This window comes from Sprattus sprattus (assembly GCF_963457725.1).
Source record: "Sprattus sprattus genome assembly, chromosome: 2".
NCBI classification, from domain to species: domain Eukaryota; kingdom Metazoa; phylum Chordata; class Actinopteri; order Clupeiformes; family Clupeidae; genus Sprattus; species Sprattus sprattus.
Window position 1 is genome coordinate 54,863,315 of NC_137921.1, and position 14,545 is coordinate 54,877,859.

The 14,545-nt window shown below is 47.3% G+C and overlaps 1 protein-coding gene across 1 annotated transcript in view; it reads right to left on the reverse strand.

The window, feature by feature from the left end:
- Nucleotides 1-14,545, reverse strand: part of pik3r3b (phosphoinositide-3-kinase, regulatory subunit 3b (gamma)) — a gene marked incomplete at its 5' end in the record, with an annotated part of 163,949 nt that overhangs the window by 57,857 nt on the left and 91,547 nt on the right. The window lies entirely within an intron of this gene.

The following is a 14,545-nucleotide window of genomic DNA, read 5'->3' on the forward strand; positions in this document are numbered from 1 at the left end:
ACATATTAGCAACAGCATGTCACACGGAGAGCACTGAGAGCACTGAGAGCACTGAGCGCACTTGTCCCTGTTTAAAGAGGTTTCCAGCCAAATGTATATTTTTTTTCTGAAAAAAAACATCTGCATCTTGTCTTGGTAACAGTAACTATGCTAATAAATATGAATGCTTTTCATAACTGTTTCCTGTTACAACTTAGTTCAGACATTTTCCATATTGAAGTCTATTTTCAGGATGTTGACCGTCTAACTGGTCATCTTTCAATAGAATTCCTTAAGTAGAAACTAGAAATATTCTTGTTTAGAGACCAGACTAGGAATCCTGGTTTCTGCTCTTTTTCTCTTAAAAGGCATTTGGTACTTTTTGTACCTCCGCAGTGAAGTCATCACCATGCACCATATAGGGCTGAGCAGAGGGAGCTGGCTGATGCATATGGAACTGCCTGATCTGGACCACAGGGACTCTCTGGGATGGCTGAGGGCCTCTTGAAGGAGCCCTACTGCACCAGTGGATGTAAATATGTGGCAGGGCAGCAGGCTTCAGAAGGACATATGCCCAAAGCCCAGGGGATTAGCGCTTAGCCAGCAATGACCTCATGCATCCGGGCTCCTCACACAAGCAGGACATCCTCCAAATACTGTTGTCATCAGAGACAGAGTTTCCAATGGCACTGCCACGGAACCTGACCTGATTACTTTCACTTTTACTTTCACTTAGACTGTCTATATGGTAATATATCTCTAGTTGGCATCCATACTTTATTTTGTGTCTAAGCTACGCCTTGGGCTACAATTACCACACAACATAAAGAGAGACTCTAAATAAGGTTCTCCCAACTGTGGTTAAGTTACAGCAAAGAGCACAGAATCCCATTTCCTCCGAGTCCTCCTGGGATGTAGTGCAAAGAGTGTGAAGAAGTGTGTCTGTGTGGTTGCGCATGGCTGTGTGAACTTGTGTGAATGCATACAGAATGCATGCGAGTGTGTGTGTATGTGCTAACATATACTTGGCACAAGCTGTCCATGTGCTTATGAAAGTATGATGCCCACCTGGGGAGTGCACATATGTGTATGTGTGATCCGGTCTGCGCCTGATTGTGACAGAGCCATCTGGTCTCTGGAGATGGGTGTGTCATGGTGGGATTGTGCCTGTGTGTGTGTGTGTGTGTGTGTGTGTGTGTGTGTGTGTGCGTGTGCGTGTGAGAGAGAGAGATAGAGTTTGTGTGTAAAATGTGGCTCCCTGCGTTTCTTTCTGTTGAGAGACAGGATGTCATTACTGCAGGTCTTCTGAGTCCTATGCCACTCAGCTTACAGGGCCCCAGCTAGCTGTAAAGCTTTCTACTGTGGAAGCAGAGGTGAAGGATAGGTGTGGTCTCCACACACACACACACACACACACACACACACACACACACACACACACACACACACACACACACACACACACACATACACACACACACAAACCCATGCTTTTTTACCATATCTGACCCATTGTGCTTCCCGTCTTCTCCTTGACCTTGCTCTCGGAGAGGATCCTTATGAGAGCTGTAATGTGACCCTATTACTTTCTGCCTGTTTGAGTGTGATGGCGGCCGGGGCAGATGACTTGATAAACTGCGTTGCTCTAACTGGTCAGGCACATAAAGTCCAGCCATGCTCCTCCCTGTCGTAAATCAGCCCATATTAACACTCTGAAGAGGACAGGGAGTGCTAAAAGATACTAACAAAAATTGTTGCCCTAAACACACACACACACACACACACACACACACACACACACACACACACACACACAGACACACACACACACATTTCATCCTGACACAAACAAAGACTTCTGGGACGTATACAAACACACACCCTGTCTTTTAACACAGTTGAAGACTCCTAGAGTATATAAAACCTTGCACAATGCAATCCTTCCACCGTCCACTCACTGTCTTAGGACATTTGGGGAATGGGTTTCCTTCATTTGTGCCTTCTCTTCTTTCTTCTCTCCTTCCATAACTCTCTGTTCCATTTCACCCTGCTCTCCCTAGCAAGTTCTTTTGGTATGATCTGTCAAATGTATCATTCCTTTCTCTCTCTCTCTCTCTCTCTCTCTCTACATGTAACTTTGCTTTCACTCCATCACACTCTCCTGGGCTCCCTCTTGGGCAGGTGATGAGTGCTTGTCAGAACAGATGCCTTCTGACACGCACACACACACACATCTCTCACACACACACACACACACACACACGTACAAGTACACAGTCCTCAGCCGTGCTAATGCTATTTGGCCCTCTGTCTCCTGAGGCTGCTCCTCCTGTGACACGCAAGCGGCAGTGTTCTATCTACCCCATCCCCAAATCAAACTTCAGATCAGCCGCCCCTCCCAGCCCGTGAAGGGGTCCCCCCCGTGGGGAGACGCGCTGCGCGAGCTCGCAGCGGCTTAAAATGGGACGAGGAGCAAACCAAACATGTAATAAATACATGCATTACAGCTGACACGGGCGATGGAGGGAGGGGGCACTGCAGAGAGCCACAGATGGTGGCGTGGAGACGAGTCCCCTCTCCCCATTTTATTGGGCTCTTAAAGAGCGGCCTCACACATGTGCTTGAACACACGCGTGCATGTAAACAGACAGACACACTAATAAATTGAGCACACAAGTAGGTTCACGCACACAAACCCAAACACACGTGTGCATACACACACACACACACACTGTGCATACACACAGAGGCACGTGCACAAATCCAAAAGCATGTGGTCGTCCTCACACACTATGCACACATACACACACACACACACACACACACACACAGACATTATCTGTGTGTTACATCTGCCCTTTAGAAAACAAACAAACAACTAAAAGGGAACAGATGAAGATTTGGCTGCGTATAGTATGACATGTTTATCTAGCAGCTGGAATCAGCACCAGTGACGGAATTATCATGTCACTGCTCGTCTGCTGCTTATATTTTCCCACTAGTCCAAGTCAAGGGAACACTGTCATCTCTGTCTCTGTTTCCCACCCGTGTCCTATCATCCTTTGCTCCAAGTCTGCGCCAATTGTCCTGTTGGCGCACTGTCAATATATCCGCATGTGACATTTCTGCATTCTGCATGGAACAACTAATGTATTTATTTAATTGCCCCAGATTGTCACTCCTTTGCTTTCCTGGCCAGGAGAGAGAGAGAGAGAGAGAGCGAGAGAAAGAGAGCGACAGAAAGGGATGGAGGGAGGGAGGGGGAGCAAGAGAGAGAAGGAAAGAAAGAGTGAGTAAAAAAAAGGGACTCAAGGTCAAGGCAAATCAGCCTCTCAGTGTGAGTTTGGCTTTATCAGAGCGCTATATGCCAGTATAAATCCCTCTGACACACAACACACACACACACACACACACACACACACACACACACACACACACACACACACACACACACACACACACACACACACACACACACACACACGCACCACACGCACACGCACACACGCACACAGGCACACACGCACACACGCAGACACACACACATAAACCTATGCACCAGCCCTCACACACAAACTTATCAGCTCCTGGACCCGGTATAGTTTGTTTTGTCCAATCTGTGTGTTGTGTTTCTCCTAGTGTGTGGTAATGTCTTTCACAGCCCTTCCCAGACAGCCTGTGTTTAAGAAACAGTTGACTGAAATTCACATCACGTTCCAAAGAGACTCTCCGTGATGTCATAGAGCAGCAGGATTCTGATTGGACAAGAGGCTGCAAGAACAATGGGGGATTGGTTGCGGGAGCAAAAAAAGAAAAAGCCCCTCATCTCCTGGACGATCTCAGTGTGCCCGCGCTCCTGAATGCATCCTGTCTCTGTTTGCATCTGACTAACGTATATGCCACATGTGAGAACAGATGGAAGTCAAAAGGAAAAGAACGCTAGGTCATAGAACACATACATTTACATCACTTGGAGACTCTATATTGTACATGCCTGTACACAAATACACTTTTACTTACAGCATATTTACAAAACACACACAATCTGACCCCAACCCCCCCCCACCCCCACCGCACACACTAATGTCTGACTGAAATTCGGATGAACTATGGACAAGAGTAGCATTAGCCATGACCTTAACGTGAGGCCGTCAACTCTCCTGACACAAGTCCACATGATGGGGGAGCTTAAGCGACCTAGGACAGCCATGAAAGCCTAGGGATCCAGTGGGATCAGCAGGAGTTATGACAGATTAGCGTCTCCTCCCACCAACACCTCCGCCCCTCCGCTCATCCATCGCCCCTCCTGGGCCCGTCCTCATCATTCACTTGCATCACCATAGAGGAGAAGCATTCGCAAAGATTAAAAGATACATCACCTCAAAGAGAAGCAATTAGACTACAAAAAGCCCAAGTAAGCAGTCTCTCTCATGTGATGTAGGAGTCTTTCTCATGTGATACAGGAGTCTCTCTCTGGCGTGGACCCCATGCAGCAGTAGGCCACTTCTCTTCTGGCTGCTTGGAGCCCTGATGTGAGCACTGAGGGGCGCAGTGAGGAGAGAGATGGGAGAGATGCTTTCAAGTCGTCGCCTTACTTTGCACACCGCCTCTCAGGCACACAGAACAGTAGCATCAGTAGTGTGCATAGGGCCAAGGCTTGATAAAGGAGCCGTTTTAAATGAAAAGAGAATTATTAGCATTAAAAAAACAGCACTCCCTGAGGAGCACCCCGGCTGCCTGCTTCACACACTCTTTCTTCCTCAGTCACAGGCTTTTGGTCTTTCTTTTATGTAACTGTCTCTCAAACACACATGCACACACACACATTTCATACACATATATTCACGTACACACAAACACACACACACACACACACGTGCGTGCACACACACACACACACACACACACACACACACACACACACAAATGCCCACAGACAGGTTGGGGGTAAAATAATAAAATAACAGATGCACCTGTTCTAGGCGATGGTACTGCAGGAGGGGTGCAGGCCAGGTCAGTGCTGGGCAGAGGGACTAGACAGGGGGACTGGACAGAGGGACTTGGCCCTTACAGTGGGCTAGTAAATAGAAGCCTTCAGGATCAGAGTGTGGTGGTCTGGCTGTGGCCTTCAAAGGCCTCTCACACACACTGGCCAGTGTTTCATGTGCATCTACACTAGGCTGTTCAAAGGATTGGGGGAATAGCTAAAGGGAGGCAGTGGATACACAGACAGAGAGGGAAGATGAGAGGAAAAGGAAAAAAAGATACTTAAGAAAGTGGGATAGTGAGTCTGGGTTTGAATGTGAGAGACAGAGAGAGAGAGAGAGAATACCAATATCAGAATACCAATTGGAAGAATATCTCTTTACTGTTAGAGATATAAAGCAGAGACAGATCCTGACCAAATACAGACTAAGTGACCACTATCTTGCCATAGAAAAAGGCAGACAAAGAAAATCCTGGCTGCCAAGAGAGCAACGAATATGTGGTCACTGCGTAACAGGTGAGGTCGAGACAGAGGTGCACTTTCTTCTTCACTGTGAGAAATTCAATAATATAAGGAAGTCATACTTTGACAGGTTTACGAGCCTAATCCCAGGCTTCCAAAATCTAGAGGAACGGGAAAAGATGTCAGTCTTGCTTGGACAGCAGGGACAGACAGCGGGTCTTGCTGCCAAATTTGTCTGTGAATGCCATAGGGCAAGGGACGGTGATTGTGGTCTGTGAAGCTCTACACACACACACACACACACACACACACACAAGCACACACACACCCCCACAGTCACACACACACACACACACACAATCACACACACACACGGTCACACACACGCACACACACTTTTGTCTGTTGATATGTGTAGATTTATGTCTGTGCTATGCTTTGGCAATGCAAACTATATTTGTCATGCCAATAAAGCTCATTTGAATTTGAATTTGAATTTGAGAGAGAGAGAGAGAGAGAGAGGAAGAGAGAGAGGGAGAGAGAGAGACTACTATTAGAACACCTTTGAGCAGTTTAACATTGTTACATCTTTGAGAACCAGTGAGTTAAAACAAGATTAATGGCCATTTGTCCACATGTACGTGAGTTCATGTAGGAGTACATTGTGAATGTCTCCAGCCTCAGAGATGACCTGCATGTTCTAATCCAAACTCCTGTCCATTCCTGCCTGCCTCCACAGGGATGATGTGTTTGACATGTGATGACTACATGCTTCAGACTGCTCAGGTCGATTAGAAACCCAAATACCTGAGCAGTGCTAGAAACATGAAGGCCAAAGGCATATAACCAACATGAATTATTTTATGGTCCTGAATTGTGATGTTTTATAACAGAAGGACGCATACATGCCTTTTTTTGTGTAAATTATCCAAAATCAGAGTTTAAAGAATCAGACTTTCTAAAAATTGTTTAGCTTCCAAAATCAGAATGTCCCACCAGTGCAAAAATGCAGCATCCAGCCCCCTATCTCTATCCTTTCTGTCCGTCAGTGGTCCGTAAACTGTGCATTTGCATTGATAATGCATATTTTAGAGCAGCTGTTTGATTTCAGATAAATCTCGAATCACAAGAGGAGAGGAGAGGTGACTGCCAGCCAGAGTCTACACATTACAGATGATGTCATGGTCAGCTGTGGCTCTGTTCTCTGATTGGACATGGCAACAGGCCAGCCTCTGAGCAGCAGCAGAGTGATGTGGGGAGTGAGGAGCAGTAGCGGGACAAAATGGTCACTGTGTGTGGGTGTGTGTGTGTGTGTGTATCTGGAGATGGGTGTGTCATGGTGGGCATGTGCGTGTGTGTGTTGAGTGTGTGTGTGTGTGTGTGTGTGTGTGTGTGTATGTGTGTGTGTGAGTGTGAGACAGAAAGAAATGATGGAGAAAATGGTGATAGGGTGTGTGTTTATGTCAGAGAGCAGCCTGTAACAGTCAATTATGGCCATTTAAGACATCAGTGCTCATCAGGTCTGATAAGGACACCCCATGGCACACCCATATTTATATATAAACTGTGTGTGCGTGTGCGTGTGTCCGTGTGTCCGTGTGTCCGTGTGTCCGTGTGTCCGTGTGTGCTTGTGTGTGTGTCCGAGTGCGTGACTAAAAACTGAGACATGAGACTGAGAAAATCCAACCCGTCCTTTGTGGTCATGGTTCGTGTAAAGTTCTTTTCCTTCACAGTACACACACACACACACGCTGTGAGTTCCCATCACCTGTACTTGAAGACACACAGGTATCAATGGCAGTCTTCATTGAGAGAGCTTGGACTTGTACATTCTCTCTCCTCCTGACCCCTCTCCACATCTCTGCCCTCCAGAGATGGGATGCTAGATAATGGGCTTGCTTTGTGTGTTGTGCTCTCCGGCGCCTCTTGATTTGTGGGATGAGGGTGCTAGGCTGGCGGTAATGAGAGCTGGCCTGGCACGCCGCCCAGCTGCTCCTTACTGACCGTTTCATATCAAATATTTGAGAAAGATTAGCTGGCACCAGGCCAAGGCTAGCCCAAAGGCCTCGAGTTACACGCCCCACCGTAAAGATGGAGTCAGTGTGTGTGTGTGTGTCTGTGAGAGAGAGCGAGCGAGAGAGAGAGAGAGAGAGACTGTGTGTGTGTGTCATTCTTTTTTTCATTGAGTAAACAACTACGCAGGATTGTATTGGCCGTCAGGTTTTCCCTTCTGTTTAAGCATACTAGAAATATCAAACTTTGACACAGTAACAGAATGAGAGTGACAGACATTTGGCATTTTATATGAGCACAAGTGTGTGACCATGTGCTGTATCTGTGTGTGTGTGTGTGAGAGAGAGAGAGAGAGAGAGAGAGAGAGAGAGAGAGAGAGAGAGAGAGAGCTTACAGCACTAGACAGGAGTGCAAGAGTGACTGGCACGTCCATGAGGGTTTGATGCTGATCCGCTGTGAAGGGCTTCTGCTGAGCACCAGAACAGAAGAATAACAAAAGGTTATGACAGGCTCAATCAGGGAATGCACTCCGCTCGCTCACGAGCGCTCACGCTGACCTGTCATCACAATCTGAGGAGAAGTGACAGCAGGACGGGCCTGCCCTCCTCTCAAACACGCAGATTTCAGAAAAGCTCAGAAGAAAAGCTGGGTGTCTGCATGCTCCCCTCTGCTTGTCACTGTGCAAGTAGGATTTTGATACAAATGCTTGTGTGCTCCTTCTCCTTGAGGGCAATATGGATCAGTAATCAGAATCCAATTATAAGAATGGTAAAGATCAAATCACTATGAATATTACTAGACCTACAAACAAGACTTTTCTAACTTTTCTAAAACCTTTTAGGAATTCTGAGATTTTTTCACTTCATGCCGATTTCTGTTCCTAGCTGTGTCGATTGTAATTAAATGGTGAAGTTCACCTTTCACAATTGAAAACACAGCAGCAGAAAAAGCAATTTAAAGCCATGTAGTGGATCACTCCGGTCAACACTGATGGTTTCATTTCGGACGCCCTCTGGCAATGTTTCATCTTCAAGCCTACAATTCCCATGAGCCTTCACTCACCTCAAGCCCACCTCACACTGTCAAGTCAGCAAAAAATAAGGAGACATCCGTAAATTTGAGCCTCCCTTTGACAAATGAGCCCTGCTGGAATCACTGTTGGAGGCGAGGGGAGAGGAGCAAGGTTAGAGAACAAAGCAGAGAGGATAGTTAGGATATTATTACATGGTACACTGAACCATGGGATTGTTTGCAGCAGAGAGACCACAGGAGACCATGGCGGTCATTTCACCGGGTCAGTCAGGACCACAGGTCAGCCGACGGGGAACTCCACCAGGCCGTGAGTCAACCTCCAGAGGGTGTGTATGTGTGTGTGCATCTATGTGTGTGTGTGTGTGTGTGTGTGTGTGTGTGTGTGTGTGTGTGTGTGTGTGTGTGGGTTTTGCTAGCGAAAGTGTTTTATAAGCATCTATGGGGAGCTCTGATTCACAGAGAAGCAGGAAATATGGGCCCTCTGAGAGACAAAGAAAGAGATCAAAGCGCAGAGAGGGACAGAGAGAGACAGATGGAGATCTATGTTAAGACGAACGAGATCAAGTGAAAGAAAGACTGATGTAAACAAAAAAATAGGGTAAAAAGAGAGGGTAGGGTAAGAAGAGGGTAAGAAGAGGGGGAAATAAAGGCATGAAAAGGAGAGATAGAGCGGGGAAGAGGAGAAATAAGGCCCAGTGAGGCAAGAAGGAGAGGTCTCCCCACGCACTGACAGACAGACAGCAGAGAACTCCAGCTGACCTGCCCCTGCCCCTGCCCGTCTGCTCTTATCTGCCCCCACCTGTTCTCAGCCTTTCTGTTCTCTTCCATGTCACTGGAGCCCCTGGCCTTTGGCTGACCCAGGACCAGTGTGAGCGCATCACATGGCGCCCACCGGAGCCGTCTGGCTGACCTCGGCACGCCCTCGTGACTCATGCCCGGCTCTTAGGCATGCGCCCAGGCACACACGCCACACTGGTGACCGCCACGGCCTGCTGAGCAGCGGAGGGGATGCGGTCAGGCTGAGGACGCGCTTCTCACGGAATGGCTCGGTTGGGGAGGGGGTGGGGGGGTGTGAACCGTCAGGCTGAGGACGCGCTTCTCATGGAACGGCTGGGGGGGGTGGGGGTGAACCGTCAGAGAAGCGTCTGTTAGACAGCTTGACTTACTCTCCCCTCCTCCAGCTGAAGATAACTAACATTTTCTTTCCAGATATCTGTCCTCACAATTTCCCCCAATCCCTTTCAGCTAAAAGGTGGCCTTTTCAAAGGCAACTGAGAACATATGTGAGGCCATATATTAGTAATACACGGATGAGTTCAACTCAAGAAACAGCATCTGTGTTCCCAGACTTTAAAGCTAAACTTTTCTGCATCCGTCCACAACACTCTACCTACTCACAATTCAATGTCTCTTCATATACTTCATCACTCAGTACAAACAGCAGACAACAATGATCCAGCTATAGTGATACCTACAGCTTTCACAGGTTGATGAGATGTATAGTGATACATACAGCTTTCACAGGTTGATGAGATGTATAGTGATACCTACAGCTTTCACAGGTTGATGAGCCAGATTGAGCAATACCTACAGCTTTCACAGGTTGATGAGAGATATAGCGATACCTACAGCTTTCACAGGTTGATGAGAGATATAGCGATACCTTCAGCTTTCACAGGTTGATGAGAGATATAGCGATACCTTCAGCTTTCACAGGTTGATGAGCCAGATTGAGCAATACCTACAGCTTTCACAGGTTGATGACCACAAGATCATCAAGAAGCATTGAAAATCATATACTGTTTATGTGGCTCTAGGAGAGAAAGTGAAGGCGAAGGAACCATAATGTACTCTCTCTTAAAAAAGCAATGAGAGAAATCAGATATCCCAGAACTATCTGGAACTACCCTTCAATCTGCTATGACTCAATTAGGTGAAGAAATTACCATTAAACTGGACAGAGTGCTTCATGATGGATGTCAATTTTCACAGATAACAATTCACAACTCACAATATAAAAAAAAATAAGATTTAACAGCCCATAAAACCAGTTTGAGCCACCATCCTGTGGCATCATCAAATGAAGGTATGATGAAAAAGTGCTTTTAAATCTTATTTCATACACAGTTATTTTTTTCGGAGGAATAACCGGGGTATTTCTGTATTTTCATAGTGACAGGAGCACCAAATTTGATCAATTTTTTTGTTATGGAAGCCTTGCCTGATACAAGCAAAACCCACACCTACATACAGACAGACAGAGAGAGACAGAGAGAGAGAGAGAGAGAGAGAGAGAGAGAGAAAAAAGAGAAGAAGGAGAAGGAGAAGGACAAGGAGAAGAACAAAGACAAAGACAAAGACGAAGACAAAGACAAATACAAAGAGGTAGAGTGGGAGAGAAAGGATAGGCAGGAGAGAGAAAGTTCAAAGGGATATGATATCTGTCAGAGAACTCTCCTCATCTTCCTCCTCCTCCACTTCCACACCTCCACAGCACAGCCACAATGAATCCATCAGCATTTGACAGGCCCAGTCATCCGAGGAGGGACAAGTCAGACTGCTCCTTACACACAGTGTTGTACCAACACATTAATTTCACCAAGCTGGAACACATTACTGCCCAGATCTCCAGCCAGGGCCTGGGGCCGGCCTGTGCAGAGCTGTGGGCATAGGATTGCGTGCCTCCAGGAGGGAAAACAGGCTGAAACAAAGGCCCCAAAAAGAGGGGGAAACGAGTGAAATAAGTGTGGGACGGGCAAATGGGTGTTTTTGAACATCTTTTTGTACAATATTGTTTGTCTTAATGGCTGACAGATTGGATGCCATAAATGTGTTCAAATGTGGTACAGCGAGCAAAGGCTTGGGCTCACAGAAAACAAACACGTATACGCACACGCACATGCACATGCACACGCAACCTTTCATTTTACTCCAAGTTCAGTTACTTTTCTTGATCCTGTTTCAGATACTCGCTTCATTCTCCGTGTGTGTGTGTATGTGTGTGTATGTGTGAGCGTGTGTGTGTGTGTGTGTGTGTGTGTGTGTGTGTGTGTGTGTGAGTGTGTTCAGAACCCCCTGCAGGGCTTCTTTTGACCTTTGACACCTGCTAATGTAGTCTCAGGATTGCAGGATCGACATGGTGCTTAGAAGAAAGCGTGTTCCTATGTGTGCGTGTGTGTGTGTGTGTGTGTGTATGTGTGAGTGAGTGTGTGTGTGAGAGAGAGAGAGAGAGAGAGAGAGAGAGAGAGAGAGAGAGAGAGAGAGAGAGTATGCATGCACAGCTTTCAGGAAGAGGGTAGGGGTGGGCTATGTGTGTATGGCACACATTCTCTGAGCAAGTAACCTCAAAACAAACAATCACACTCACACACACAGAAGGACGCGACACAGACACACATAACCCACCCCTTCACCCCTACACTCTTCCTTAGAGCTGTGCATGCATTTTCTCATGCCTAAACAAAATACATCCAAATGTTTGTGTCTGTAACTCACGGAGACTGCGACCGCAGAGGCCGGGATGACAGAGGCGCGTAACCATGCCGACTCCAGATATAACGGATAATGACACTGCAGTGTGCGGAGTGTGGCCGCGAATCGCTCAACATGACATGAAAGGAGCCCAAACTCCAATAAAAGCACATCGCAGCCTTGCATGTGTGCAGATTATTTGGCACGACGCGTGACCCTCGGAGCCCAACATTAACATTGACATTCTGTCACGCTACACATAGGAATGCAGCAGCTATAGAAACAAAGAGCGTGCAGAACAGGACGAAACACAGTCAACACAAAATAGTCTAACCCACACTCAGTCCTGTTCAACTACCAACCACAGCCCCTCACTTCCACAAATGCCGCACCCCCAGGGCAGGCCGGGCCAGAGGCGTCCTCCCTGCGTCCCATGAGGGCTGACCCCTGAGTGGCCGGCGCAGGCTCAGCCATAAATCTGCCCTACCCTAAGGCCCTCCATCCCATTGATCGCTCCTCTCAAACAGGGACGTCCTAACGGCTGATTAAAGGAGGCACCACTCCTGCTGCGCTCCCTCACTGCTGGGCCTGACCTCTGGCAGAGCCCCTTCCTCAACACCCCCCATACCCACCCCAGGAAGGAGTCAAAGGAGCCCTGAAACCTCCCAGCACCCTACCCACCCAACACACCATACCCACCCACAACATTAGAACCAATTTGCAACATTAGTTTTGAGTAAACTTTGGCAGCAGCTTCATAATGAGTTGAAGGCTGTCTTTAATTAAAACAAGTATGACCATGGTCTCCGACTCACTGGCTCACTGGAGCTTGTGTGCCCCAGACCATTGCACTGGCCACACTGGCTCCACGGTCAATGTCCCGGAAGGCCACATGGGTAGGCTCAGTGCTCAAGACACCCCCCTTGTCTATAAAAATAGCTTTGTGCTCTTTTTCAAAACCCAATATTTTATAACACTGTTGAAAAGAATGTATTAGTCCAATGAAAAACTACTGGTGAAGGACTCTCCTCTATGCCTGTGCAATTTGTTACGGCAGCCCTGGTCTTCCCATGAAGCCAAGGCCCAGTTGTTATGATTGTATGATGCGGCAGGGGAGGAGGGGGCCAAGTCATTCTCCCTCTGTGAGAAATACATAAGTTAAATAAACTACACTGGGTTGGGCAACAGTTCAGGCCTCTTCATTAAAAGGGGGAGGGGGGAGCACTCTCTGCCAACAGCCCTGACAGGAAAAGCAGGATCATTATAACAGAGTCCTGCCAGGAACCGGGGACGGCTAAACCAAGGCAGGCCACAGCCAGGGAGCATTACCCATACTTCCCTCTATCTCAACCCTTCCATGTGTGAGTGTATGCCAGACCTCAGAGAAGGTTGGATTTCAACTCAATGAATGACAGAAACGTACATGCACTGTGACACGCCATTACAGTATGGGAACCAGCAGAGAAAAGTTTACATCTCAGAGAAAATGGTTAGAGTATGGAAGCCCAGCAGAACTCCTCTACAAGTACATGCAATATCCAGAAGTCTATAGCAAAGAAGTCCTTTAGTGCTATAACTGCATGCCCGTGAAACATTGCATAACGCATGTGTGTCTCAACACTAAGGCCCAATCCCATTTCTAATCTCCACCCCTACCCTTACCCCTACCCCTTTGCCCTCGCTTTTTCAAACGGAGCCATAACGTAGGGGTAGTCAAAGGGGTTTAAATTCTAGCCCTACGAATTGGGATAGCCCTTCAACACTTACGTACGTCATCAGTACGCTGCGTCAGCTGTTACGTTACCGGAGAGCGACAGCTGTCACTCACCAGACATAAACAAACATGGCGCCTGCAGCTGTTATTAACACAATGCAACATTTCATCCAACAAGTTTTAAAACCATGAATTACAAAGAAAATACTTTCATTTGTGTGATGCTTTTCCGGCTGTTTCCGACATTTTTAAAGGGACTCGCGCGATGTTTCTTCTTTAATGATCACGGGTTCGCAATGCATTGGGGGAAATCGGTCTCACCCCTTCGTTTGAAGTGTGCCCTCGGAAAATCTCCGTTTGGAGGGGTGGAAAGCCCTTCCCCTCGCCCCTACCCCTCTGTCCTAACGTGAATTGGGATAGCACTACCCCTCCACGTGAACGCGCAAAACGGAGGGGAAGGGGAAAGACGAAGGGGTAGGGGGTGAAATGGGATTCAGCCTAAAACTCTTGCTATGCATGTAGCTTATTGTTTATTACTCTTTCTGAAAAGCCCCCTTTAAGCGAAATGCAATAACTGTAGGTGTTGTGTCTGGTAAACTTTGAGACTTTGCACATCGTCATATAACTATTTTCAGATGATCTCCTGTTGAGGGGTCTGAGACAGCAGAGCAGATATTCTTATCCTGCCACCCACCAGTGCCAAGACCAGACCGTCCAAGGAGGTGACCTCAGACGCCTGGCCGCGTTCAAATAAGAGCTGCATGACCTCACCATCTTCTAGCCCCCTTCAAGGTTTCAGATGACTTCATCACACCTCTGCCAACACCACCTCCACACAGACAGAAGCACGCACTGCAACCTCTGTTGGCACGTTGCAATTAGAGGAC